General features: G+C 38.5%; 1 protein-coding gene across 25 annotated transcripts in view; it reads right to left on the bottom strand.

The window, feature by feature from the left end:
• The window catches only part of LOC143143860 (tubulin monoglutamylase TTLL4), a 554,572-nt gene that overhangs the window by 388,358 nt on the left and 138,983 nt on the right, over positions 1-27,231 (bottom strand). For 23 of the 25 annotated variants that reach the window (XM_076305648.1, XM_076305652.1, XM_076305646.1 and 20 more), the window contains one exon: positions 24,863-24,888. The exons of 1 other annotated variant lie outside the window; for it this stretch is intronic. The gene's annotated coding sequence lies outside the window, so the exon portion shown is untranslated. Of the gene's footprint in view, positions 1-24,862; positions 24,889-27,231 lie in introns of those variants that run through there. One more of the 25 variants, XM_076305632.1, reaches the window with a different exon arrangement.

Raw genomic sequence — 27,231 nt, 5'->3', positions numbered from 1 at the left:
TTCTGCTTCGCTTCTTCGGAGACCCATTTATTTAGATAGAAAGAGTCGTGTGTTAAATCAAAGGAAGCGTAAACGGCATTTTAAGAGCACCCGTTAATCTGGATAACGTCGCTCGACCGTTTTTTTTTTCCATCAAAAGTACATTTCATTCTCGACAACGCGCGGTAAGAGTATCGAAGTGTATCGTACGCGCAAGAAACGTTAACGAACACGTTGCCACGTAAATTTTCCGAACGTTTCGAGTTCCGATAACTTCTTATCGATGTACGCGCACACGGATGGAAAGAATCGCTATCGTTGCACTATTCGATGGAAATTTAGATTCTATCCGGGTAATTGATTTCACGGAAAAAATGTTTCGATTCGTGGTACCAAAACGTGAATAGAACGATTTTTGCGTAGAAGTAAAATTCTACTCTATATAATTCTCCAATTGTGCTCAACTGATATACTAGATTGTTCGATAAGTTTTGTCGTTCGATAAAACTTATCGAGCAATCTAGTACCATACTGTTCGATAAGTATAGTACTGGAGTACCTATTGTAAGTACTCTTTCGTAAAATACAAAGTGGCGCGTAACCGGTGGTACTAGCGGGAAGGAGGCGATTCTGCATCGAAAATTGAATAAAAAATATAGAATAAAATTTTCTTATACGAAGCTTCATTTCCGAGAGAAATGGCTTTGAAAATTGATCGAATTCGAGCGGGCAACACGCACACACGCACACACGCATAGATGTTTTTTGGAACGCGTCATCGTATGAAACGCGAGCAATAAAAAGAGAAAATAAAAGAAGGAAGAAATACGTAGATCGCAATCTCGTAGAGCGTACGTAATTTAAAAACTGGGAACCGATTGCACGAACCTAACCCAGATGGAGGGTAAATTGGAAAGTGGTGAAGAAAATTGAACGGTGCTAATTGGTATTATCGGCGAGCCTTAAAATCTGGAAGAAGTACTTCTGGTGGCTAGAAATACGAGTGAAATTTGTAGTTTGAAACGATAACCCTGTTCTTCCCGTGTCGCTGACGGAGCGATCTCCGTGTCCCTGTCTGTCCGTTCATTAGAGAGATAAAGAGTGAGCAGGGGAAAAAAGACGGGGAGCCTGTAAATTGGAACCGCTGTACGATTTCTATGGGGACTCCGTGGATTTGTAGGCGGAGAGCTGCCCCTAGCAACCGAGAGAAAGGACCGTATGCAGGATCGGGGCTAACTAAGTCCGGTGCAGGTGTTCGATCTTCTCGAAAGGCCCCCTACATCGGCTCCGATATTGCGTTCCTCGTCAAAGCGCTACGTACGTTCCTACTCTACGCGCAACGTAATTGCTCTGTTATTTATCATCGAGTTCGGGAAGCAAGCTTTCGGACGAACCTTTGCCACCGCTACGTCGTTCGACGTACCTATCGATTAACCTCGAAGCATTCTTCCACTCGAATCAAATACGTACCGAATGCGAGGAAATCGTCTTTTTAACTTCGTAATGCAATAAGAGGGCTAAGGAAATACAGAAATCTCCGATAAGTTCAATTGTAAAGAGAAACGATACAAAGTGGCTCCAAAAAGTCATTCTTCTTACTTGTAAGACTAATTTTAATGAAATTTTGTGCGCGCGTAGAGCACAATAGTGCATACAGAGAGAAATTTCTTTTATCCACAGGAAATTTCTGTAAGAAGGTGAAATCGAGTCCCGAAGGTTTCAATGTCTTTTTTATTTTTTTAATACAACTGTTCTCGAAACGTTTTGGCAACGGAACGGTAGAGCAGTTAGAGCTCTGTCGTTACATACCTACCTTGATACGTTCTCAAGTTTTAATAGGGATCTCCGCACAGCGCAACGTACTGGATTCCATTGCTGTTTGGACAACAATTCGAGCTTTGCGCAGTATTTGCAATCTTCCCGGTATTTGGGTCAATTGGTAGATTTCACCGATAAAAATCTAGAAAACCAAAGCCGCCGTTGTCTCGATTATTCGAAAACCAAAATTGAATAATTTCGATCATACTATGGGCAAGAGATGCAAAAATATACCGATACCGAGTGTTCGATTTGTTTTATTCTACTCTAAAACTGCATGTATCGTGATCTGAAGCGACTTCGATACATTCCTTTTATTTTCCCATACTTTCTTTCAAATCTCCCGCCATCTTGGTACACGTATGTAAATCGAATCGTTAGTATTTCGTTCGTTTCTCTACTCCCAACAATTTACTTTCGATCGGTTTTCAACACACGCGAGCTCCTTCGAAGCTTCTACACGAAAACCTCCGTACAGAAAACTTCTGTTCGGTCCTTCAAGGAAGACGATAAATCCGAGACTTGCACATTTCGCTAAATTTCAAATGCCGTAGACATCGTGCCGAGAAAGGACGCGATAGAAAATATCGTTGGTGCGTAAGACGCTTCTTGACCCCCTTAAAGGCGATCTCTTATTCCGAATTTCCGAATCTTTCGTCCCGGGTAGATCGGAGATTAACCTCCGATTGTACCCTCTTGGAACGACCTATTTGGAAAACACGAGTTCTACCCTGAGAATCTTCACACGCCAGTGGAGAAATTTAACGATACGATTTACGAAAACTACCCCGAAGGTGTAGACTTACAAGGAGAAGTTTTGCTTATGGGTCGTCGATCTTCTTCAAACCTTTTCTGGTGATTTTGGAACAAGTATAAGTGAACACGATGTTTAGTTTCGTCTTATACACGATTTCTTAAAAGCATTGTTACAGTTGCTGCAACGGTGACGGTGAAGAATACTAACTTAGATTCGTACCTCGAGGTTCTAGAATTTGAATCTCGTAAGAGATCAAATTTGTTTTCCTTTATTTTTATTATACATTTTTTATATTTTTATTCACTTTCTCTTTATTTTCATACATTTATTTTGTCTTTTATTGTCTTTTATTATTTACAATGCCTCGGATGGAATGCAACGTAAACACGTGAAAAACATATACATTCTCAGCAACACGAACATTTGACAAATGCTAACGCATTACGTGCACGTTTCGCTTTTCGTATTGTTTCCAAAAAATATACACGATTGATAATTAAAAAAAATTGATCTTTCGTTCATCAATTTTGCAACATTCCATAAATATCGTATCCTCGAAAATCGATGCTGATAATTGGTAATGGATCAGGGAATGTATTCAGCACCTCGAACAAGGTGCTAAATTGTATTAGCAATAAGGATCCATCGAAACAGCAAGGTGGTCGGTTCAATGCCTCTAGAGAACTTAATGACGCGACATTTGTCAGTGTTCGTTTCATTATGAATGCACCGGTCGGTCGATCTATCGAAATCGATTTGGAGTTTAATACTGTCGGACAGCGATAATATTATTCTGTGAATCTTGAGATAATCGGTAAAGCGTTGGATAACATTTTCGACATCGTTTATAAACCATTAACAAAATCTAGGTCCGACGTGTGATTCTTAGAAGATTTTCGATATAACATGGATAAGTTTCAACGGATGGCCATTAATTTTTATATGCGAAGGTTCGATCAGTAATGTACGAGAATGTTCAACATAAAAAGCTCTTTGATAGCTTGAACGCCGAGTTGTACAAGTTTATCGATTAGAATACGATATCAAAAATTGTATCCATTTCCAACTTTTTGTCCAAAGTTTCAAAGATAATATTGCAATAGACAGCAAGATCGCGAATGGTAAGGCGTCCCGCGATAAAGCCATGTCGATTGTCACGAAGAATGTTTTGTGCGTAACAATAGCTTCGAGAACCTTAGCCATGATATCGAGCAGAGACACTGGTCTATCAGTAGCAATGTTCGAGAAATCGCCGGATTTGAAAATAGACGTTGTAATATTTCTCCTTCGTCATCGAGGGAAAGAACCTGACGACCCTTGGCTGTTTATCGAAAAAATGATTTTTTGGAAAATTCTAAGAGTCAGTTTCATTCAAGACGATCTTTCTCGGTATACCGTAAGTGCTCGTTAAAGAATCGTGACCACTGTTACCCGAACACGCAGTATTTGTTCAACACCGACACTTTTAAAAAGAGCGGGCCATCTCGCTGAAAACGATCCAGTAAAAATCCTCCTTCCAAGGGAGAATTCTCGAATTGTTTCGAAATTGTCGAAATCCTCCGGTGACTGGATTCGAGTTCCCGAAAAAGAGATCCGCGACGAGATGCTCCAGTGCGAAGCCATCTCGTCCGCAGACTTATCGCGTCCTGTAAACAACTCCTTATTTTGAATACCCACAACAAGCTACGTGGATGCGAGGCATCGGAACCACTCATCGTTCAGAAACAACGTTCAAGGTTAACATCGACCGAACTTTGCCCTAGCCCCACTTTCGTTTACCGTACCTAAACCCAATCCAACGAGACAAAACCGTGCATGTACATAGAACCGCGGACCAATAAAGAGCAAATCTAAATCTAACCTTTAAATTAAAGACACGTTGCGTCTGTTGGTAAACCTGCCTTTACCACGGTTCAACGAAGCGTTAAAGCGCCATCCGATTCGCCTCGGTACTTCTCCGATCGATTCTAAACGGGCGTACACTATGAGGAAATTATTCGGGTTCGGTTCTAGATCGAAATAATTCTCTACGGCGACTAGCCACGGTGTCGCCGCAGAATTTTCCTGGCTGTTTTCCGCGTTTTCTCGAACGAGAGTTGCACCGAACGCTGAGTACAATCGGCCGATTTTCCACGGTGTCGAGGAGCTCGACCGACAATTCGTCCCGAAGGGCTGCGTTGCGACCGAATCACGGTGTCGAACGAATAAAACGGCGCGCCTTGCCGGTGGAAAAAAAATCCGCGTCACGCCAATTTACGCGGGATTCGACCAGCACGACTTTAACATCTCCGAACAAATCCTGAAGGACCGTTCGGCAGAGCAGAAGAAAAAAGAGTCTCGGTAGCGCGACTCTTCACGAATAGGACCACCCGTTCCGGCACGTTACGGTAGTCGTGTCCTCGCTCGTTCCTCCCTTTCAAATTACCCGATACGCCAATTTCGAGCTTCGTTCCTTTTCTTTGCTTCCTGCCTCCTCTGTACCAATACCAGTTTCTTTCTTCCTCTCGCTTCTCTTTTCTACGAGTATCGGTTTTGTGCGTATACGTGTGCAACGTTGGATGAGTACAAGTCTTTTGTCTATAATTTTGTAATCCGTGGTGTAAATAAGACACGCGAGAGTCCAGTCTAGAGAAAAAATGTTATGAACAAGACAGTCGGCAAACCGACGCCACGGCGTATAAACGGTGAATGAAGAGAAGGAGAGAGGATAGCGAATGAAAGAAAGAACCAGAAAGAGAATTATTATTGTCCCACTCTACCCACAATTATATATATATATATACACATATACATATGTTTAATCGTTCAAACTTAAATTATTCCTATATCCCATTATACCCACACTCTCGACGATCATCCCTTCTCACGATGGTATTTAGAGGAGACGACGCGTTGGTTACTTTTGTGCCTTTCTCTTCTTCCATTTTTTCTAAAACCGACAAACACCACTAATACTCCGTGACAACAGGTCACTCGCTGCTTTCCGTGTCGTATCCTTAGACGGGGGTATATTCTAGCGGCATTAAGACTCTATTATTTGTTATACTCTGGATAATTTTATTACGTTTACGATATTTCGTAAATAAAATATGTTTCTTGCGAATACAGTTACAATGATGAATTTTATTTCGATACATTTGATAACAATGAAACGTAACATTTTAATGCAAGATCTTTTAAAATGTCGAGTAGCCATTAATTGATGCGGAGTCAATTCGACGTACATCACCACTAGCGTTAGGAGTCAGTTTGACGAATGTCACCGTTTGTTTTGTTTTCCTTTCCATTTAACTCGGTGATATTCGATTCCTACTCGAAACCGATAACTGTAGTAGATTATAATGCAGGAAAAGCAGCAGTTGATACATCTGATCGAACAAGTGCCTGTAATAATTCGTTACGAAAATCCATAATATGGTATCAAATGACGCGATTCGAACGAAAAGTATCAGTCACCGATGACTAACGCGGTCCAAACGAAAAGTATAGCGTCAGTCATCGGTGACCGACATGGCGACGATCGCGTAAATACAATTTTCTTTTCGAACGTAACTTTTACTCTTCGATGAGCATTATTCTCGTCTCGTTTACATCGTCCGTTTATTATTCTAACGGGGACACGGTAAATATGCATTCCATATTTGTGTTATTTAGTTCGACGAGGTGATTTTCTCGCCAATGAACTAAGAAAAGACAGTATCGCCGCGGTGCCGAAACACCCAGATCTAATCCAGACCTAACCCAACGATAAATCCCTCTCTTATTTCTGTATCGCGATGAGGTAGCCGATGTCCCTGTTCGTCATCGATCGATCGACGACAACTGCTAGATACAACGGTAACCACTGTCAGGATTGCATAAAAAATCCGCAGGAACGAAAAATATTTCCAAGGAAAATAGGAAGGTATTACGCAAACGTACCTGAGCCAAAAAACGAACCAGCAAAATGTGTCAATTACGAGGAAACCCACCCTGCCAACTACAGAAGTTGATATCGGAAACTCGTTTCACCAGCAAAACTTACTTTAAGATATATGGACATATCCTTTACGACACTTAGCACCTCGACCGCACAGTTCACGGGGGGACAACAATACTATTCCCAGACGGAATAAATCATCGCAAGAAAGAAAAATACGAGTCACGAGTATCGAAGTCTTGGAATTAGGAAATAACCTAACCATCTCGGTTATACTACCTGTGATGATACGGTTATCGTAAGTTGTGTAACGATCTGGTATAGTTACTCTGGTAAAGTGAGCGATATTTGTATGGAAGGATGACCGTGACGCGTATGTAATATATGAAAAACATTGAATAGAGGAATTAAGGTTCGTGTTACGAAGTGAGCATAATGAAATATGGTCTGCATGATTTGTATACGCTATGACTTGGAAAGTACGAGAACATCGAGAGGACACACGAGAGAGAGAGAAAGAATTACATAATACCGAATAGAAGTCCGTTAAAACTCTAAAATTCCTCGCAGAGTAAAAAGGAAAAAAAAAACGCGGCTGTACGCTATCGAAAATTTGAGTACATCGTTATCCATCCCATTCATTGTTTCGAGCGATTTCGTACGAGAAATCTTGAAATCTAACTTTCGTTCGGAGAAAGCAATTTTAGTTTTTTTTCCTTCCTGCGTATCTCCTCGTTCGGGGAGCCTAACGCATCATTAGAACACGTGCACCCAGCGATGCAACAAGTGCCACGTCGACGTTACGGATCCCCAAGGGGAGCACAAAAAAGAACAACAGGATCCATTGAAGAACACGTTATACGTGAAATAACCTAACGACTATCTCGGACTTTCGGAAAGTCGTTAACATCGTTTCATTTATTGTAAACGAAAAAATTGTTCGTAAATAGAAATCTTGGGAAACACTGATTTGGTATTATATACAATAATATTGATTATTATAAAAAGATTCTTAGATCTTTTTCATTGCCACGATACTTTTTCAGAAAAACGAACGTTTGGGAATATCTTTGAAGAAAATCGTATACAATATGTACGTAATATCTTAGTGATTATTTATATAATCGATGACTCTTCTCTGTACATGCACCCGCAATAAAATATTCCAAAGTTTCAGATGCGCTCGAGTTTAAATAACGAATAATAAATAAGACAATTATAATTCGTATTAAGCTCTGTGTTATGTATACACAAGAATACTATCGTTATTCGAAATTGAGAATATTTCGACCATAATATTGAAGAAAGAAACCAATCGTTCGAATAGCAAAATTATATTGCCTTCGAAACAGAAATTCCGTTAAAAAGAAACAGAACGTTCTTCGCAAATCCCGTGGCGTGGAATGTTTACTCTGGTTTTCAGCCAGGCACAGGAAACTCGAATCGAACTAATAACGTTCGTGTCGTAAACAACAAAATATACATCGAGTATCGAGTACGTTTTCGCGAATACCTCGAAAATTAAAACCGAACAGCGATACACGTCTAAGGAAAAGTTATTCGGAACGTTGATCTTTACGATATATTCGAAGGTCGTCGAAATCAGAGCGGTCGACTCTAATGTAAATAAAAAATTGTAAATAAAAAGTATTTGTTCGTATATTGTGCAGAAGTTCTTTTTACCTATAAGATATTTTAATGAAAGTGCGTGTGCACGTAGACCATAATAGTACATGTATAGAGAAATTCTTTTATCCGCCAGAAATTTCTTTAAGAAGGTGAAATCAAGTCTCGAAGGCTTCGATGTTTTCTTTATTTTTTTAATAGAAATTTTCTTGGGACGTTTTTGTAACAGTACGATAGAGCACCAAGAGATTTTCATTTTCTGTTTAACTTCGCAATTGCGCTAGATGGAACAAAAATTTTCTTACGAAGAATGTTCAGTTTTTAATGCTCTAGCTTTCTACTGTGAAAAAGTCCTGGAAAAAATTCTGTTAAACGAATAAAAAAAATTGTTAAATTTTCGGAACTTTCGTTCTCTCGAGAATACTTTTTATCGACAAAAAAAAATTTTTAAGTATGCTTTACGTGCACACAAATCTCCATTAAAATCGGATTTATAGTTTTGGAGATCTTTTTTATGGTATACCGTATGAATGAATACTTTTGCGAGCCACTGTAATAGGTTGTTCGATAAAACTTTTTTCAACAGTACTGCATTGAATGGTATTGTTCGATTAAAAGAGTTTTACCGAACGACAAAACTTGTCGAACAAGCTAGTATATACATACATATATTTTACACCAAACTCTCACCTTTCATTTTTCTCCGAAACAACGCGCTTGTGAACGCTTCTTTCAAAAATTTGCAAAAACCGATCGAGTTCGTTAATGTGCAATGAATTACGCGGTTGAAAATACTCGAACGTTCATTTCCGCCACGCGATTCCGAGAATCGGCCTTTTTCTGCTCGCCGCGAAGCATTTTTAAGTTGTACAATAGTTTCGACGTCATCGAAGCCTACGTAATTTTGTTTCCGCTGTTTACCCCTCGAATCTTTTCTCTCATCGGAAGAGGCAAAGGAACATCCGGTTCAAAGAAAACTCTCGGGTGCGCGGTTCGTTTAATTCGAGCGGCAGGTACGCAACAACGCTGTTCCGTGGGGAACTACCTAGAAGAAAATCGTGTATTATGAAACGTTAACGAGCGTCAAATACGGTTCAGCGATAAAGCACGACGAAATGAAATCGGACTCGGACTCGGAACAGGCGTCGTTATACGAATAAAATAACACGCTTTTGTAAAAAAGAATGAATTATCTAATTGGTACACGATCAAAGTTTCTAACGAGGGACGATGCCCGACTTGGACGTTCATTGAAACTCTGGAGCTAGGTAGGGTATATATACAATGCTGGACAAAAGTATTTACGCATCTCGATTGTTGCCATATAAATGCTTATAACTATTGAACAAATTGATTCGAAGGAAAAACTTTTCGGCACATTAATTTACTACTTATCCAAGTTTATTACGTAACAGAAGTAACGATACAAATACATCGATTTATCAAATAATAACAAAATTGTATTTATAGGGTATTTTATGGGTGAACAAAAGTAGTGACACACTCGAACGAGAACATTTAAAAAACTAGGAATTAAATCCCAACTAACAACGAGAACGCAAGATCTTCGTTTCTCCGATCTAGACGAGGCTTTTCATATTTGAACATTTTCATATTTACTTACACCGATATATTACGTATAGCGTTGTAAAAGCAGATACTCGATAATTTTCTAATTATTTATAGCCGAAGTTTCATCGTTGTGCATAAATAGAGAATAGTTATAGTATATTTCGAGTTGCGCGGTAACGTAAGAATAAGGTAGCGTTAGATCTTGATTAAAATAATTCTATTTTTTTACATAAAACATGGTATTTATCGATGCATATAGAAAGAAACATTGAAAACCTATTGCTATTTACAAAATTGAACAAAAAATTAAAAATGAATAAAAAATACATTTAATTACACAATACGTAGAATTAATTATTCAGTCGTTCCTGAAAACAAAAGAAAAATAAATATGAAAACTATTCGCTACACGATATCTAATAGATATATAAATAAAAACACAATTTATGTACAACAACGGTACCTACATTTGTATATACAACGATAAGTCCTATATTTCATGTGAAGAAATAGAATTATTTTAATCGAGATCCAATCAATTCGAATAAATGAAAAGAATCGAACTCGGCACACCCCACCGCTACGCTACCGCTCAACTTTTCGACCAGCAGGATGAGAACCACTACAACCACTCTGTGACTGTACGCAACGATGAAACTTTGACTATAAATAATTAAAAAACTATCGAGCATCCGCTCTTACAATGCTACACGCATGATAAATCAAAGTGAGTAAATGTACAAGTACGCAAAGCGTCATCTAGATCGGTAGAACGAAAGTCTAACATTGTTCTTGTAAGTCGAGCCGAGAAAAATATTTCTCGAGCTAGCTTCGTAGAAAAAGGCAAGACGCAGCTCTACGCGATCGTTATCGTAGCACGGAAATGTTTCGAGGAGTCCGCGTACGGGGCTTGCCGTTTCACAGACTCCTTTCTCGCTCTCCCCATTCGCTCGTCTTTCCAAGTCACCCCTGCACGTGTTCGATTTCAGCCGCTTTGAAGGTTTCTCATCCTGCTGGTCAAAAACCCTGAATCCGGACGTGATCTTTTCTCGGCAGACCGCTCCGCCCACAAGACCTTTCCTGCCGAGAAAAATCCGTCGAACAGTTTCTTCTAACGCCTATATTGTGCCGGGAAAAAAGAAAGTGGGAGGAAAGGGAACGGAAGGGAAGACGAAGGAACCCTGCTCCTCTTGCAAAAAGTCATTGTAACTCGATGGACCTATCTGCTCGTTGCGAATACAACGACGGCTGGTTCGAAGTAACTGTTATCGCGGAACTTTCAACGAAGGAGGATTGACTGCTTGTACTCGAGGGGGGCGAAGTCAACCGAACAATCAACCGAGGGGATGTGTGGGGCGTTCTGTGGGCTGGATACTCGAACGGCCTTCTTCGCAGCGTAAATCGATTCCAATGAAGAAACCGGGGAAATAGTTCCTCGATTAAAAAACTCTGCACAATTTCGAATATAATTCACCATCTTCGGAACAAAACGTGTAATTCGAACTAAACTTTTAAACGCACATGGTTATTTTTCGTTTCTCGCTTGCCGTACCACTTTCACAACGAACTTTTCTCAATTTTAATTTATTTCCAACCCAATATCTACTCACTATAAAGTATAAAGTGGTTTCTCCCTATTATTTATTTGCAACTACGAAAGTTTAAAGAAACGATAACGATAGATAGTGGGACGCCAAATATTTGCGAAAACTGATAAAACAATTGTAAAAATATCGCGAAATTACAGGAAATATTGATACAAGATTCAAAAGTAATTGTAGCTGTTTTCTCGAATGGTAACGATTGTTTTTGGATCGATTCCAGATACGATCGAAACATAAAGAAAAAAATTTGCTTATTCGAGAGAGGAACGATTGTCTCGTTTTTCTTGAATCTCTTGACCGTCTTCGTTTCTTTCGTCACCTTCGAAGTTTGAAACGCCACAGCGATTCTATTATTACCGTTGACCTGCAAAAACAATGCCACCAAGGTCCGAAAGTCGAGATACCCAACCGAAGGAGAAGACGATCCTTCTTCGGGCATCCTTCCGAGTAAGAAAGGTTCTCCACCGTCGAAGAGACAGGAAAAAGATTATATTTGAAACTCTTCGTTTAACAGATATCGTTTATTCATTTTACTTGCCACTTGTCCATCGATACGTTTTTAAATATATATCGATGTCGTCGACTCTCCTTGAATTTTATCAACGATACCGCATTTACAATTTCTATTAAGTGTCTTGTCCGTTGGAACGCGCGCCTGTACAAAAAATAACGCTTGATTCGTGCCTACGATAAAAAGTCGCTATAGCTATCAGAGATCAATGTTTAGTCGAACTTCGTTTCGACGAAGAACATTGCTCAAACATTGTTTATGGGACGATTTGTTCGTTCTTTTTCGTTTTTACGGTGATAATTAAATATGTACAAATGGTACCTCTTGTACGTACAAATGGAGTAAATTTTACTCACAAATTACAAATTTAATAAGCAAAGGTAAGTCGACGGTGCAATATGTCGTAAACGATGTTAAATTAAATGGATCGTGCAAAGGAACTCCGAAGAACTCGGAGAGCAATTGTAGTAGAAATAAAAAAAAGATTCGGCAATATCTGGTATAAAATTGCCGGAATTTGTCGAAAAGTGCTTTAACAAATAAGCGAGTGCAGAAACCTGTCGAAGAGATCTAAGAAGAGAAGATTGGAGTGGCTAGGAGGAAGTAGTTTATTAAAATAAAACAATTAAAATTCGTAACAAAAAAAATGTATATATAATTAAGTGCGTAACGCGAATCTCGTTACCGATCAACATTATACTTCGATCGAATCAGCCGAGGACTTGAACGAAACTAAAGGTATTTCCATCGTGGACACATTGGAAAGAAAACCGTGAGATATACTCGTGTTTGTTTGCATTTACGCCTGAAGGACCTAACCCAGACCTAATCCTCCTCCAGTTTTGGCGTCTTATACTCCAAATATTAAACCTAAAAGGTATGCTCCGATTATGCTTTCTATACTTTGTACAATGCACAAGAACATAAAGTTTCAACGAAACAAAACAAAACAAAACCCAAAGAGGACTGAACCACGCTGACCAGATGACCCATGCTTGTTCTACGAAAAAAGAAACACTGGTACAATTGTCTGTACTCTACGTACTGATCGATACAATTGGTATCGATTCCCGTACTATTTTTTTCTCACTCGCAACCGAGAGGTTTCATTTTTCGATCGGAGCTTCAACTTATAACCTCTTTGGTTGAAATGCGAGCAAAAACATATTAACGAACTTCGAAGACACATCCTAAATGCAATTGAATCCATTCTTGAAAATAAATCTTCTGAGGCTGATCTCTTGGAAGAAAGAAAAGAAACGAGCAGCAAAGGAAGATGTCATCGGTGTCGCGGTAAGACACCGTTCTCGACAGACGAGAAATATTGTCGAAACTGGCCGAAACGATCATCGTCTGTTCAAACCGTTTCAAGTAAGTTTGTAACGAGTACAGAGTAAAAACGAGTTTCTTGTGCAATGGATTACAATAATAACTCGGAACAAATAAGCCTTATTTCCTCTCGAATGAAACATTTCCTCTCGAATGAAAGTCACTTTTAAGTAAAATGCATCTTCGTTTCAGCATTTATTTTGATCATTTTTAATAGTTCATTTCTTCGTTAAGATGTACCCAAATGTTTCGTATCGCTCTATTGTACGAATAAATATACTTTGAACGTATCGAAACATTTCGCGCTGTTCTCCATCGAACGGCCACGAGTGATCCGGATAAAAAATGAAAATGAGAAAAAGTGCACGGCCGAAAAGGGTCGATCGCGAGTCCCCTTCCTTCGCGAAGAAACGGAGAATGAAATCGAATAAACAGGATACCGCGATGACACGGTCTACGTTAATCCAACGATAGAAATCTCTAAGCCGCTACCGGTCATCCAGCGAGAAGAAGGGAAATGTATAATTTATAACGATAATCCTTTAAGAATGGATCCGTGCTCCAGAGGCAGATTCACGGTTCTACGACCTTCAATGTGCCGGAACGTACGTCACCCTCGCCACGGCTGCTTTTCCATTCGTCCTTTTGAAAATCTCTCTTTTTACGGCCCTACCGATGAATCTCGAATCGATGAATCGTCTTCGTCCGGGAGTCGTCCGCGGGATCTCGTGTTTACATAGGTGCGGGACTCGTGAGGCTGTTTACTCAGCGACATAATGGGACCTTCTAAATAGAAACGGATCTTCGCTTCTACCCACGTAGATACCTCTCGATCTATGAATCTTTCTTCTGGCATTTCCCGCTAACAATCATCGGTTATCGTTACCAACGAGTCGACGACTGTATGCGACCTCTTCGTAGGTGTTAACCGAGACACTCGAATTCGGTGTACAGAGCAATGTTTGATATTGGGATTCTCTCGTTTTATCGTCTTCTGTTGACTTACGAGTTTGTCGCGTGGACGAGTTCGAGTGCTGGAAAATAGGATCGGATAATAAGACGATTTTACCGATTTCGCGCAAGAGGGTTGCTCGTTGTCGAGATGGAATTGACAATTTCTTCGTTTTCACGACGATTCGTTCGTAGAGTGGCTCCAAAAGAGTATTCGTACGCTGTATCGGAAGGAAATTCTTCTTATCCGTAAGACCGATTTTAATGAAAGTTTAGGCGTACGTAGAGCACAATAGTGCACATATGGAGGAACTCTTTCGTTCTCAGGAAATTTCTTTAAGAAGGCGGTATTGAGTCTCGAAGCTTTCAATGTTTCTTTTTTAATTTTTCTCAATGCAAATTTTTCTCGGGACTTCTTTTGCAAAGAGCTAAACATTTTTCACATGAAAAGTCATTTTTTACTTCTATTTTACTTTCACGACCTCGTAATAACGAGATTATACTTGAAAAATCGAGAAGAAAGTGGTATTGTAAAGTTTTGCAACGATTTTCACTTTCTTTATAACTTCGTAATCGTGCGTGACGCGATAATAATTTTCTCGCAAAAAAATTTTTAATTTTTAGCGCTCCGTCGTTCAACTGTGTACGAAAATTGTACGAAAAAGATGAAGAAATGTTAAAGTTTCGGATCTTGGTTTTATCTTCTCGAGAGCATTTTTTGTCGACAAGAAAATTATATCATATACGGCCCAGTATGCTTTACACGCGTACAAACTTTCATTAAAAACAACGCTGTATATCTTCGAACGAAGTAAGAAAGAATACCGAACGATATTACGGTTTCTATTATTAGATTTGTTATATTTGTAAATTTAATATTTTCGATCTTTTTGTCGCCAAAATGTCAGAAATGAAACCACAAATACACGGGGAGAGGTTATACGCGATCGTTTGCAAAGAAATTTTAAACGACTTTCGCTTTTGAAAATAGTAGTAAAATCGTCTGTTTATTTTGTTCCTTGAATTTTCTGTCGGTGTGAAGTCTCAATAGTTGATAGTACCCATAGAACGCAGAGTTTTCCACATTTTGTAAGTTTCGAAACACTTTTTATCCCATAATATGTGTTTATGGAAGGTTTTTAAAAAAAATTTGATTAAACGTAAAGAACTTGAAAACAAAAACTATATTCACTCCGGAAGTCAAATCGCAACAAACTCCTTCCATGTGCACGTATATTCCATGTACCTATGGAGAATTGAAATTTTAAATATACCTTTCTCGAGAATTGAAATTTTAAATATACCTTCGATATGTTTGCATCTACAGCATCGGAATTTATTTTTTCTACTATAAAGAGGTTAAATTTTTATCCACGAAACCGGTATTTTCATTTCGAACAATTGTCATTTTGTCAATTTCCAATATCCGTTGTCACAAATTTTTGTGCACACAACGACACAAAGTTAATAATTTATACGTCATATTCACCAGGTTGCATCTCATAGAGATGCACGTGCTATGTTCTGATCTGAGTTTTTATACGATACTTTTGATAAATTGTACGTATTTCTCGTAGAAGATAACTGGGAATCATTTTATTTCTTCGATTCTGTAAAACCAACTTCAATTTCACAAATAACTTCACTATAGTCGATAACCTCATTGGTCTGACTTCTTTTCGGATAATGAAGTTATCCATTCCACATTTAATCCATTCCACATGGACCAAATATCCAGTATATCGAACGCAGAACCTGAATATTCGGTGGAGTTTTTTACAGATAATATCCCATAATATTGATATGTCGGTTCATTTGCCACCCGAGGCTAACAATAATGTTAGCGTACTACCAGCTGCACGGCAAGGTGAATATCAAATCGGTAATAAAAGTAAAAGAAACCTTGAACCTGTACTTCGGAATGTGAGAAGGAAAGAAGCAAGCGTGAATTCTATAACACTATTGAGTAGATGCTCGCCACTTTAGATACAAAGCGACGATATGCAAGATCTTTCTACTCCAGGGTCGTCTCAGAAATTAGTAGACAACCCTTCGACTCGAAAACAGTATAGATAAAATCTACAAATGCAGATAAACCGGAAGAAAAATTATCTGCATTAAGCTGCACGAAGTGACCGATACGAGCAACGTTAGACACAATAATAACCTCTTCACATTTATCATCATTTTACATAGATTTGTAACGGAAGTACTACCTTGATCAAAAAGTTCTAGGACTGTCCCCCGTGTGTCGCTGTCAATCACCCGATTGTTTCTTTTTTTTTTTTGTTAGGTTACCATATCTGTCATTAACACTTCCTTCCAATTTCAGCATCATAGCTTGATATTTGTAAAAGTTACGTTGTACTGAGCACATCTCCTTTGTTCGTGTCTTCGATTTTGAAAATGGCATCATTTGAGCATCAACGAGTTTGCATTAAATTTTGTGTAAAAAACGGATTTAACGGTCCGCAGACCTTGGATATGTTGGAGAAGTGTTTCGGCAACGATACTCTTTCGAGATCAAATGTTTTTCGATGGCACGAACGCTTCAGAAGTGGTCGTGAGTCGGTCGAGGATGACAAACGCAGTGGCAGGCCGACAACGTCGAAAACCGATGAAAACATCGATAAAATTCAAGAAATGTTGTCCGAAAACCGCAAATTGACCATCAGAGAGCTGGCAGAGGACTTGAACATTGCTTATGGATCCGTTCAAGACGTTTTGGTTAGTGAATTCGTCAAAAAAGGCCAGATTTGTGGGCAAACAACTCGTGGATTTTGCACCACGATAACGCACCGGCGCACAATGCGATCCTTATCCGCGAGTTTTTGACGAAAAACAACACGAACACTATCCAGCAGCCTTCAAATTCACCAGATCTGGCTCCCTGCGACTTTTTTCTGTTCAACCGAATTAAAAAACCGCTTCGCGGAACGCGTTACAGTACCCGAGAGGAGGTCATGACAAAATCGAAGACGGCTCTGATGGACATACCGAAAATTGAGTACCAGCGGTGTTTCGAGGATTGGATCAAGCGCTGGCGCAAGTGCATTGCAGTCAATGGGGACTACTTTGAAGGGGACCATATCGATTTGGACGAATAAATTTGTATTTTTGATTTTATGAATAAAGTCCTAAAACTTTTTGATCAAGGTAGTATAATAACAAAAATATATTTCAAATTATAAGACTAACGGAACCCCCGTCGCAAAAAGAAAGGAATATCGTATTATACGTACAGGGAGTGCGAGAAAAGTAGCATCAACGTTAGACACTCCAAATGAAAATCACGAATACTACAAGAATAAAACACACGCGACATCGGCCATTAACCTATTAAATACTTAATTATTCGATACACGTTAACACGTTATATTTAATACGTGTTATAACATGCGCGTGTTATAAAAGTACCGTAAAAATATACAAAACAGCATAAAAATAGCACAAAAATCACTAAAATACTCGTTTAAATATACGTATTTCACGTATATTCTACACATCTACACAGAAGAAACGTACAAACGCAAACGCGCAGAGATGATTGTTCTATCGTTTACATAACCGTAACGTTACGGCTGTGGAAAACAGGAACGTAAATGTGAGGTCGCGTGTGTTCAACGTAAAACATAACTAGAATATCTCTGGTCCATATTCCATTATGCGAACATTTTTTATACAGAACCCTGTGTCTAAGGTAACGGCTGGGACGCGAACGATTGTTTCATTCTTTTGAAACTACCACAATTCTACGTAAATAATATACCGAATATTCCAAAACACGCGAGTATTACTTGAGAAGCAAATGCAGCGTGTTTACTAGAATAAGGAGAAACCGTCGTAAACTTGTTTTCCAGTAATTCTTACGATTAACTGAGTTTTTCCTCGGACTTTTTACAAGCAACGTTTCTCATCTTATACACGACCTTGCTATCTGTTCCAGAAAGCACTATTTTCCAATGTGCTTGAATCTACGATAGGATGTTTGGGAGCTTGCATTCGAACCGAAGGTGGAACAATTTCTATAAAAGTGGTTAAACAACTGGTACAACAAACGGTACCCCGTATCGGGTATACGTTTCTACGAATATTTATTCTTATTTGAACGCACTCAATTCGCCTCTGAATTTACGTCCAGATGTTTTTCGAACACCTGCATCCGAGCAAAAACAATAACTCGTTAATGCTACCCTATTACCGTCACTCTTAAACTGGTAATCATAGTGGCCGGAATTCCTCTAATGATAAAATTTGTTCGTGCTTTGTGTACGAAAGTCGAACTCGGTTCGATTTACGGAATGTCTTCGAGACTTCCCTTAACCCCTTTGATCGTTACGGGTGTCTACGAACGTTCGATAAAATCGAAAAAGTTGTGCCACGCTTTCTATCGAACTATTTAAATAACAATTTAAATTAAAACTCTCGTTACATAACAGCGTGATCCTTGAAAGTATCGTCTGAAAACAAGTCTGAGCGTTATTGGACAATCTTGCATTATTTGTCCGCACAGAGAGGTAGAAACCTGACAGATACAAAGATACGATCAATTGTAATACGAAGTCTTCCCATTTGATTCGATGCTTTCAGAATTCGCTATTGAATAGTGCGTGCCGTTGCATCCAGCGAGCGAGTTACAATTCGTCCCTTTGAAATCTTCTCTTTCACTGGACTCCACCACCCACCACTCCCGTTACATTTACTTTTGAAACGGTGGACCGCTTTGCGGCAGGTCTCTAGTATCGTGCTCGGTAGGACCATTTTTGGAGGAAACCAGTCTCGGGCAAGTTCGAACACGCTTCGTTTTACGGGTGACCGATACCAATTTTGAATCGATTATTTTATACCGATACGAAACGATTTTACAACCTTCGAAAAATCGACTTTTTCGATCAAATTCGGCACTCCTAGGAGAGAACTTGAATCGAAGAGAAGCTAAGAAGCGAGTCCATTGGAAATACATACATAAATACTAGTATAGCACGTGTGTAGATTTTTCTTAAGCGATTTTATCGTTTTTTAGCAGGATAACCACAATGCGGAAAATTATTTTTACACTTTTAGGAAGTTTAACCATTTCAGAATATATTCCTAAAGATTTCTCGAAATGTGTCCAATGAACGTATTGACTTCAAATTTAGGCAATGTTATAAATAATACGCCGTTAAAAAAGAAACACCTTTGATCTCGAAATCACGGCAACGGTGACCACGAGAAGAAAGTTTAACCAATCGTGACACTTATTCCTTCGAACTAAATACATATCTCCGATAGTTCTTTGTATCGTTCACAATCACAGAAACGTTCAAAAATGAAATCTCAAATTTTAAGGTGCTCGAGACTAGTCGAACACTCTGCACCGAACAAACGATAAGAACGTTAAAAAGAAGAATTTATAAACATAAAATCAACATTTTTAAACTCTGTAATCGGCATAGAGCATTTATAAAATACGATTAAGTAACTGTGTAATTTATAACTCTGTAAGTACGTATTTGATTATTATTTTATAAGATATAAATATTTAGAGAAATTACGATACAAATTTACTCGCGCACCAGTCGGTGTTTCGCCCAAATGAATTTACACTTGTAATGCTGTAAAACAAGAAACGTGAGCACGAAAGTGAAATAAGTACTTCAAAAATAATAGAAATAATAGAGTCAAACGAATGTATGAATTTAGTTACAGCACACGACCGCTTTTTTAATTTAATAAATGACAAAGTGTTCCAAAACGTTATCCACACGGTACCGTGAAATCTTAATTTTTTATTAAAAAAAAAACTATGCCAAACTTATATTATTCGGCGGAAATAGCTCTGACATTACTACCGACCCAAGCCAGTGTAGAGAGATTATTCTCGTCGTTAAAATATGTATGTACATAAGTACATACTTTCTTCGTTACGTTATCGTTTAAGTGCTGATATTTTTCATAATATACTACTACTTTGAGCAAACGAAAATGTAAATCTATAAGTAGAATATTTTTAAATATAATTATCGAAACAACGTGCCCTATTTTGAATTCTCCAATTTGGATATTTGTACAGTGGGAACGAGAGAACGAAAAGGTGGAGGAGTGATGCGCGCGAACGAAGAAATATATGAAAGTATCACACGTACGCACACACTGTCTTTCCCTGAATAAAATAACAAATAGCGTGACGTGGAATACAAATAAGCCTATTTCCAAGTTCAGCGACAGTCCGACATTGGACTTTTAATTCTTATTTTAATTTGCTCGATCAAAATACCGATATTGGTATTTCGGTATAGGTTTACTATACTACTATACTATACTACTTAACAGTAGGCATATTTTGCAAAACTATGTATACACATTTCACGTATTTTTTTTAATAACTATGCGTTACGAAATTGTTTCCATGATATCTTACGATCTACTGGACCGATTGTCCCCAAATATTTGTATGCGCCTTGAACGCGCGTGTTGTTCACGTAGGTATCAGAATTGAGTCAGAATCTTTTTTTCTCACTTTGTTAGCCCGCAAGAAGTATGAAAAAGACACTAACAAAAATTGATAGCCAAACTTCGAAGTAACACCATTTTTTAAATTATCGAGTTCCTGTTCAGATTTGCTACCTACGATAGTCCAATTAATGCCGATAAAGAATCTCCTTTATTTTTTTGTATGCCAGATAAGTAGAACAGTATGAATTATGGAAGTCATTCGAAGATGAGCGACAAGCGTTCGGGGGATCGTATCGATGTCAATTTTGATCCTTTTTGTTCGGAAAGCTTGGTAAATGTTACCAAAGCGTAAATATTCACGAGAAATATCGACGTTTAACGGTTTGCGGTATCTTTCTCAAAAACGTGGAAAAAACAATTTAAGAAACACGTCCAACGGTAAAAGTTTCCCTTAAAGAAGGAACGAATTAATCCAATCGGGTATACATACCGACACGTTTTACCTAATTAGTATGCGATAAATCCAATTGGCGCAGCGCCGATGAACAGTGACTTGCGAGTAAAGCCGCCAAGGCTACTAAGGTAGACAATTTACAGAACACACCCTCTCGTTTTTTCAAATGCAGAGTGATCGATAAATGCATGCCCGTACTTCAGAGAGGAGTCACGCGCGCGACGTTTGCGAACAAAATCACCGGTATCGTAAGATTTATTAATAATCGAAATTCGCGGTAAGTATCTCAATTTCAAGAGATTAGAATGGATCTACAAGCTGCAAGCTAATCGTGTACACTTCTATCGAAATTGAAGTTGTCGGTATGTACATTTCTAAGGTAAATAGAAGAAAACGTTTAATTAACCGCGACCAAATTTACGAATTACAATGTAAATTATTAGCGATTTAGTAGACTATGCGACACATAGATCTGTGCGTTAGCAGCAAAACGATACGTCAAATATAAGTGTTTAAGTTGACAAGAAACGATATAAAAGGTCGGTCACGCGTGGTGGAGTACTCTCTCTTGTTTTGTTCTTTCGAGCGTGAATAGGCACGTGAATTTTTTCTATATCATAACCATCCACCTTTGTAATAATCGTAGTCACGCGATCGGTTCATTTCAGTTCTTACTTTACCGGAGATTCATCGAAATACCATTTATAATACAATACTGTTTTCTTCTTTATTTCGTTTAATACGCAACATAGTGAATTGTACATACATACATACATGCGCTACGTATTTTTATTTCATCGAACGTCTATGCACAAGTATAGAGAGAATAGCGGCATATCGAGTACACGATAATCGATAAGCTGTATTTCATAATGCTCCTTTTATATTTCAATTTTAGAGACGTTGAAACGAAACCTCGAAAATAGACACATACTTCTTTAAGTGTAGAATGTATTTAGCCGATGTACGCAAAAAGGGCTTGGAATAATCTCACGTCCTTATTGCATCCATGACCTAAATTTTGGAACTAAAATTATTGGCTTGAGCAATAAGTCCAATGCGTTTCTTCCTAATAGATGTTAATACAGCTTTTACAACGTAACTAATTCTACTTTAAAACGATGGCAAATTCGCTGTGTATCCCGATAGGTTACGGTTTACGTTTATTTTCAGAAAGAGTCTTTCGCAATTTTCTTTAAAACTGTTTATTTGGCATCGATTCGGATACGGATCTAACTCCGAAGAACATTTTCAACATATTTTGCTGCATTACTATCGAAAAGGAAAAATTGATACGCAAGAACCTAAAAAATTATGCGACGTGTACGGCGAAGATGTCTTAAAAATTCGACAGTATCAGAACTGGTTTACAAAATTTCGATCCCAAGATTTAATATTGGCGTAAGACCGATAATCTTAACGTATCGTAATCGTCTGTTGGAACGACTTGGATACGTTAATTGGTTCAAATCGCTGTGTGTGTCGATGGTTTCTTCAAACGTGAACAAAATGATCCATTTTTTAGGCGCGTAATAACAGACGATGAAAAATGGATCGTTCGCAACAACATAGAACGGAAAAAATCACGGAGGAAGCACAACGAACCTGCTCGAAACATATCAGAGACAAGTATTCGAAAAGATTGTACTGTCAGCCTGGTGGAATTTCAAAAGAATCGTTTACTTTGAATTGCTTCAAAAGAACCGAACCATTAATTCGGATGTCTATTGTCGCCAACTGGATAAATTAAACGATGCCATCGAGGAGAAGCGTTTGGAATTGGTGAACCGCAAAAGTATCATGTTTCGCCAAGATAAGGTTAAACCACGCACACGTTTGGTCACTCGTGAAAAACTGGTACAGCTTGGATGGGATTTGTTACCGCATCCACCGAATTCACCAGACCTGGCACCGTGTCGTTACCATTTATTTCTTTCCTTAAAAAACGCGTTAAACGGCAGTACCTTCATCGCTGGCAACAATGTCGAATTGTTCCTGGAACAGTTTCTTGCCTCGAAAAGATAAGAATTTTCTCGAACACGGTATTACGAAGTTGGCCGAAAGACGGCAAAGTGTAATCGCGCAAAATGGAAAATACATCATCGATGAAAGTATTCGTTTTTATAAAAAATTTCTTTTATTTACGGAGAAAAATAACACATTGGCCGACCACCTTCTTGAATATTTCAAGTTTTCGAAAAGAAAAAACGTAACGATATTACGTTCACCGTACCGTTGGTAAGATTAACCTGTTCGCGGCGATTTCTTAACCCAAATTTCTAACCCTTTTACCTGCGCCTCGACCGAAAGGGTTAACGGAAACGGTTGAACAACGACAAGGAACGGTTCACCTGCGAGGCGCTCCAGATCGGGGACAAAAGAATCACTGCCCGATATACTATCACGCGACAAGTGGAACAAAATACTCGTCCTGCGATTATCTATTATTCCACTCGCGCGATCTTTCAACCGACGACGCTTTCTACACTTCGAAGTTTCATCGAACAGAGAACGGTAATTGCGATTAATTTTTTTCTCAAGGGAGACGTTCCATAAATATTTCCCTATCGAGATCGAAGCGGAATCCGGAAACCTCTTTCACCGTGACTCGTTGTGAAACGTGCGTTCACGATTGCGTCCAATAGAGAGATCCTCGCAACGCGCCCTTTTTACCTGGATTTCACCGGTTCGATACCGAAAGGGAAAATACGAACAAACGTTGCGCTGAGCCATTCAACAACGGAAGATATGCATCTACGAGTCTGAATAGACCCGAAAATAACGAAATTCCATCGAGGAGAATTTCATGATTTTGAATAATATTGCATTCCCCTTTCTCCGTTGTCGGTTGAACCTCTCAAACGGATCGAAAGGGTCCGTCCGTGTCGAGTCCTTACGACCAGCCTTTATTATTATTATTGTGCCCCCGAATATATGGAACCCGGACCGGTCCAACGGACAAAGGATTCTGCGTGGTTTTTCAGAATGGACAGCCGAGTTGGACCGTATAAAGAATTCAACCGTCACCGAACTTACCGGAAAGGGAAAAAGCATGCGATCGAAAATCCTCGCGTTTACGTTCACGTTCGATTTTAGCGAAACTGCAACAACGTGGCAAAATAAACGGGCGGGGAGGAACAACTGTAACTTGAAATTAATATTTTACCAAGTTTCAAAGATTTCAAGATCACATCGATTTTATTCTTTCCTATGGAACACAATACGTAATTCGTGTACGTATCTATGCACGCAGCTAAGAAAAGTTCAACAACCAACATTAAATTCAACAATTCGTCCAACGATGGTTTCTGAAAAACTCATCCGTTAGACATAACACGTGAATCAATAGATCCTATTCTAAAACTAAAAATCTGAAACTTGTTAGACGTATTACCGTACTTTCAACGATACTTGTACAATTAATTGTTAATAAATCTCTACGCGCCCACGAGATTGCGTTCATTCGGATCCAGTAAACTGATTTCTTAGGTGACAATTTCTTCGGTATTTCGGCCGGAAAAATTTGATCAATTATACAACACGCATAAACATTTCGCATTTATACTCATTGTGTACATCTTCTTCGTTAAGAAAGACGATCGTAATAATCTTACCGAAGCATTTTTCGACAGTGTAAAAAAATAAAAGAGTTTCCGTTCATGTATTTTAATATCCTGAATAACGTATCCTCTTCTTTTACCAAATTATCCGAAGAAAAATATTAATATAAATGACAAATCGTCAAAGTAGTTTCGACACGTTTCCGAGCAATTTAAAAGCTAGCGAATATAATAACAAAATTGGTCGAAGACTCGAATGTTTTATTGCGATTAATCGTTTCGAAACTATTTTCGTGACGCGCTCGATCGTTCGTCGATTCGGTTCTAAAATTTAAAGCACTTACCCCGTGTCGTTTCGTCTCTCCCCTGTCTGCAACAAAACATAAAAAGAGAATGATACACAAGTATAGAAATTTAAATAATAGATCGAGAGAATGTAATAACGGGAAAGAATGACGCAAAAATCAACGAAAATGCGTCCGAGTCGAGGGAATATTGCGGTCTAGAATTTCAAGAAAACAGATTTTTTTTATTTCATTTTCTTAAAGTGTACGACTTTGTAAATATGTGTGCTAAACCATTTGCTTCGATCCGTAAAAATATCGATAATACAGACGTTTTAATGTACATTCCTGCTGCGCGTGAAATCGACAAGAGAAACTTTAAATACGTTTTTCTCGGAACCTTGTCTTTTAAACCGGCTTCCATGATATGCCTTTATCGCCGAAACTAGAATTTCTTCGAAATATTGAATTTCATCCAACTATTTTGTCTAACACGCTAAACACAAAATAAAGCCAAAAGATATAAATTCAGGATTTAAAGTTTCACCATTTTTTTACTTACCGAGATTTCGACTTCTCTCCATACTTCCTGCTATAACCGTATCTTGACTCTTTTAGAAGAGCCATTAAACAAAAAGTTATAACTACGATAATTTTTAATATTTCTGCACGAAAAAAATACTGTACTTATTTAGAAGATGGATAAACGTGTCCGGAAAATCTCACTGTAAAATAACCTACCACCGGTTGAAAAAGAAAATATCACAAAAGGAACCGAAAAAATGACAGTTTAGGCAGCAATACTCCCTTAAGGTGGCATTCTTGTCTATTTTTAAAAACCGTGATTCGTGCGATAACGGCACGTTTGTTGAAGGTTCTGTGTACGTATAACTTGAGACATCTGTCGATGAACATCAGTTCAAGAAATGAGGTTTTCGGTGTAGCTTTGTAAATATTACGAATTCGAACGAATCTTGTTGCAGACGTATTTAATCGATTTTTCTTGAATTCTAGACAAGAATACCCCGTTAAAGGGTGACAAAACAATTCTTATTCTTTTGACTTTACCAAAGGAAAGTAACGACGAGAAAAGTGACGCGACTTTTCTCGCCTAAAGAGTTCCAGTGTGCGGCTACTATCGATTTAACAAGCACGCATCGAACGTAACAAAGAAAAGACGAAATCGTAGTATTCGACGTCTGTACATTTTTAATTTTATACTTTATTTTGAAAATTGATCATTTTTTATGGCAATTGTAAGCACAAGCGCGCGTAATTCTGTTCGATTGCGCAGGTCATTGCCCTAATAACTGAAAATTCGTATCGACGGAGCAGTGGTACCCCTAAAAAATATTTAACAACCGAGACAAAAGTGTAATAGGCTCGAGTTATTATAAATTCACACCGTTGGTCCAAGTAGGCGGGTGAACAGGGAGGAGGAAGAGGAGAAGGAGGAGATAAAATTCCGATTATAAGATCTCTATCTCCGAGACCGTCGCCTACCTGCCGAAAGCGATTATCAGCACCGTAGAAGCGTGAAAGAAAAAAGAAATACGGTGATCCGTATTACCCAGTTTTCGTCAGAAACATAACGAGCCACCATTTTTTTCGTAACCCCCTTCCTCCGTTTTCCGCATCGATCTTCCCTTTTTTCTAATTCGAGATCAGATACTACGAATTCCATAAAGACGCGCTCGATTCTCGCTGCCTACTTTACAAGTAAAATGTAAAAACTGAACGATGAGTAATCACTCTAATCGCGACATCTATGTCTGCCATTGTGTAGCGCGTTTACAATGTAATACGCGATCGCGCGAATACGCTTCGTCCTTTTGTTCTTGTGTAAACCGTCGTAAAGTACAGACGTATGCGATAAACCGAAATTCCAGATAAATTCTAAAAGCTCGAAATTGAACCTCTCGAGTGCTCCATCCACGCAAACTCCGACGTAAAATTTCATCAACTTGTTCCATTTCTCTGCTGTGTGCGCGTAATTGTGCCTTCGGGGAAACTTGCAAGCGAATGGAGGGAGTACGGTAATAAAGATAATGCAACGAAATTGATATTTTCTTTCATCCGCTAAATCTTCGCATTTGACGAAGATTTCTGTTTATAGGCGCTATCGTTTAAATGGCTTGTACGGAACGGATGAATAAAAACATATCTGACAATAATTTCAAGAAAATAGATCTTTTTTTATTTCATTTTCTTAAAGTGTACGACTTTGAAAATATGTGTGCGAAACCAAAATGAATAAAAACGGCTTTAATTCCATCTCACGGAATAAAAACCAAAATGAATAATCCTTCGACAAAATAGCGTCTGAAATAACTCGCTATCCGTTAACTTGATAAAGAATGATTTCAAACGAAATTTCGTGTATTCGACAAGACACGCCGGATGGATTTCGATAACCCAAAAGTATTTCA

Source organism: Ptiloglossa arizonensis, chromosome 2, assembly GCF_051014685.1.
Source record: "Ptiloglossa arizonensis isolate GNS036 chromosome 2, iyPtiAriz1_principal, whole genome shotgun sequence".
NCBI lineage: Eukaryota > Metazoa > Arthropoda > Insecta > Hymenoptera > Colletidae > Ptiloglossa > Ptiloglossa arizonensis.
The sequence above is the reverse complement of the archived record's forward strand: the minus strand, read 5'-3'. Positions and strand labels throughout refer to the sequence as shown.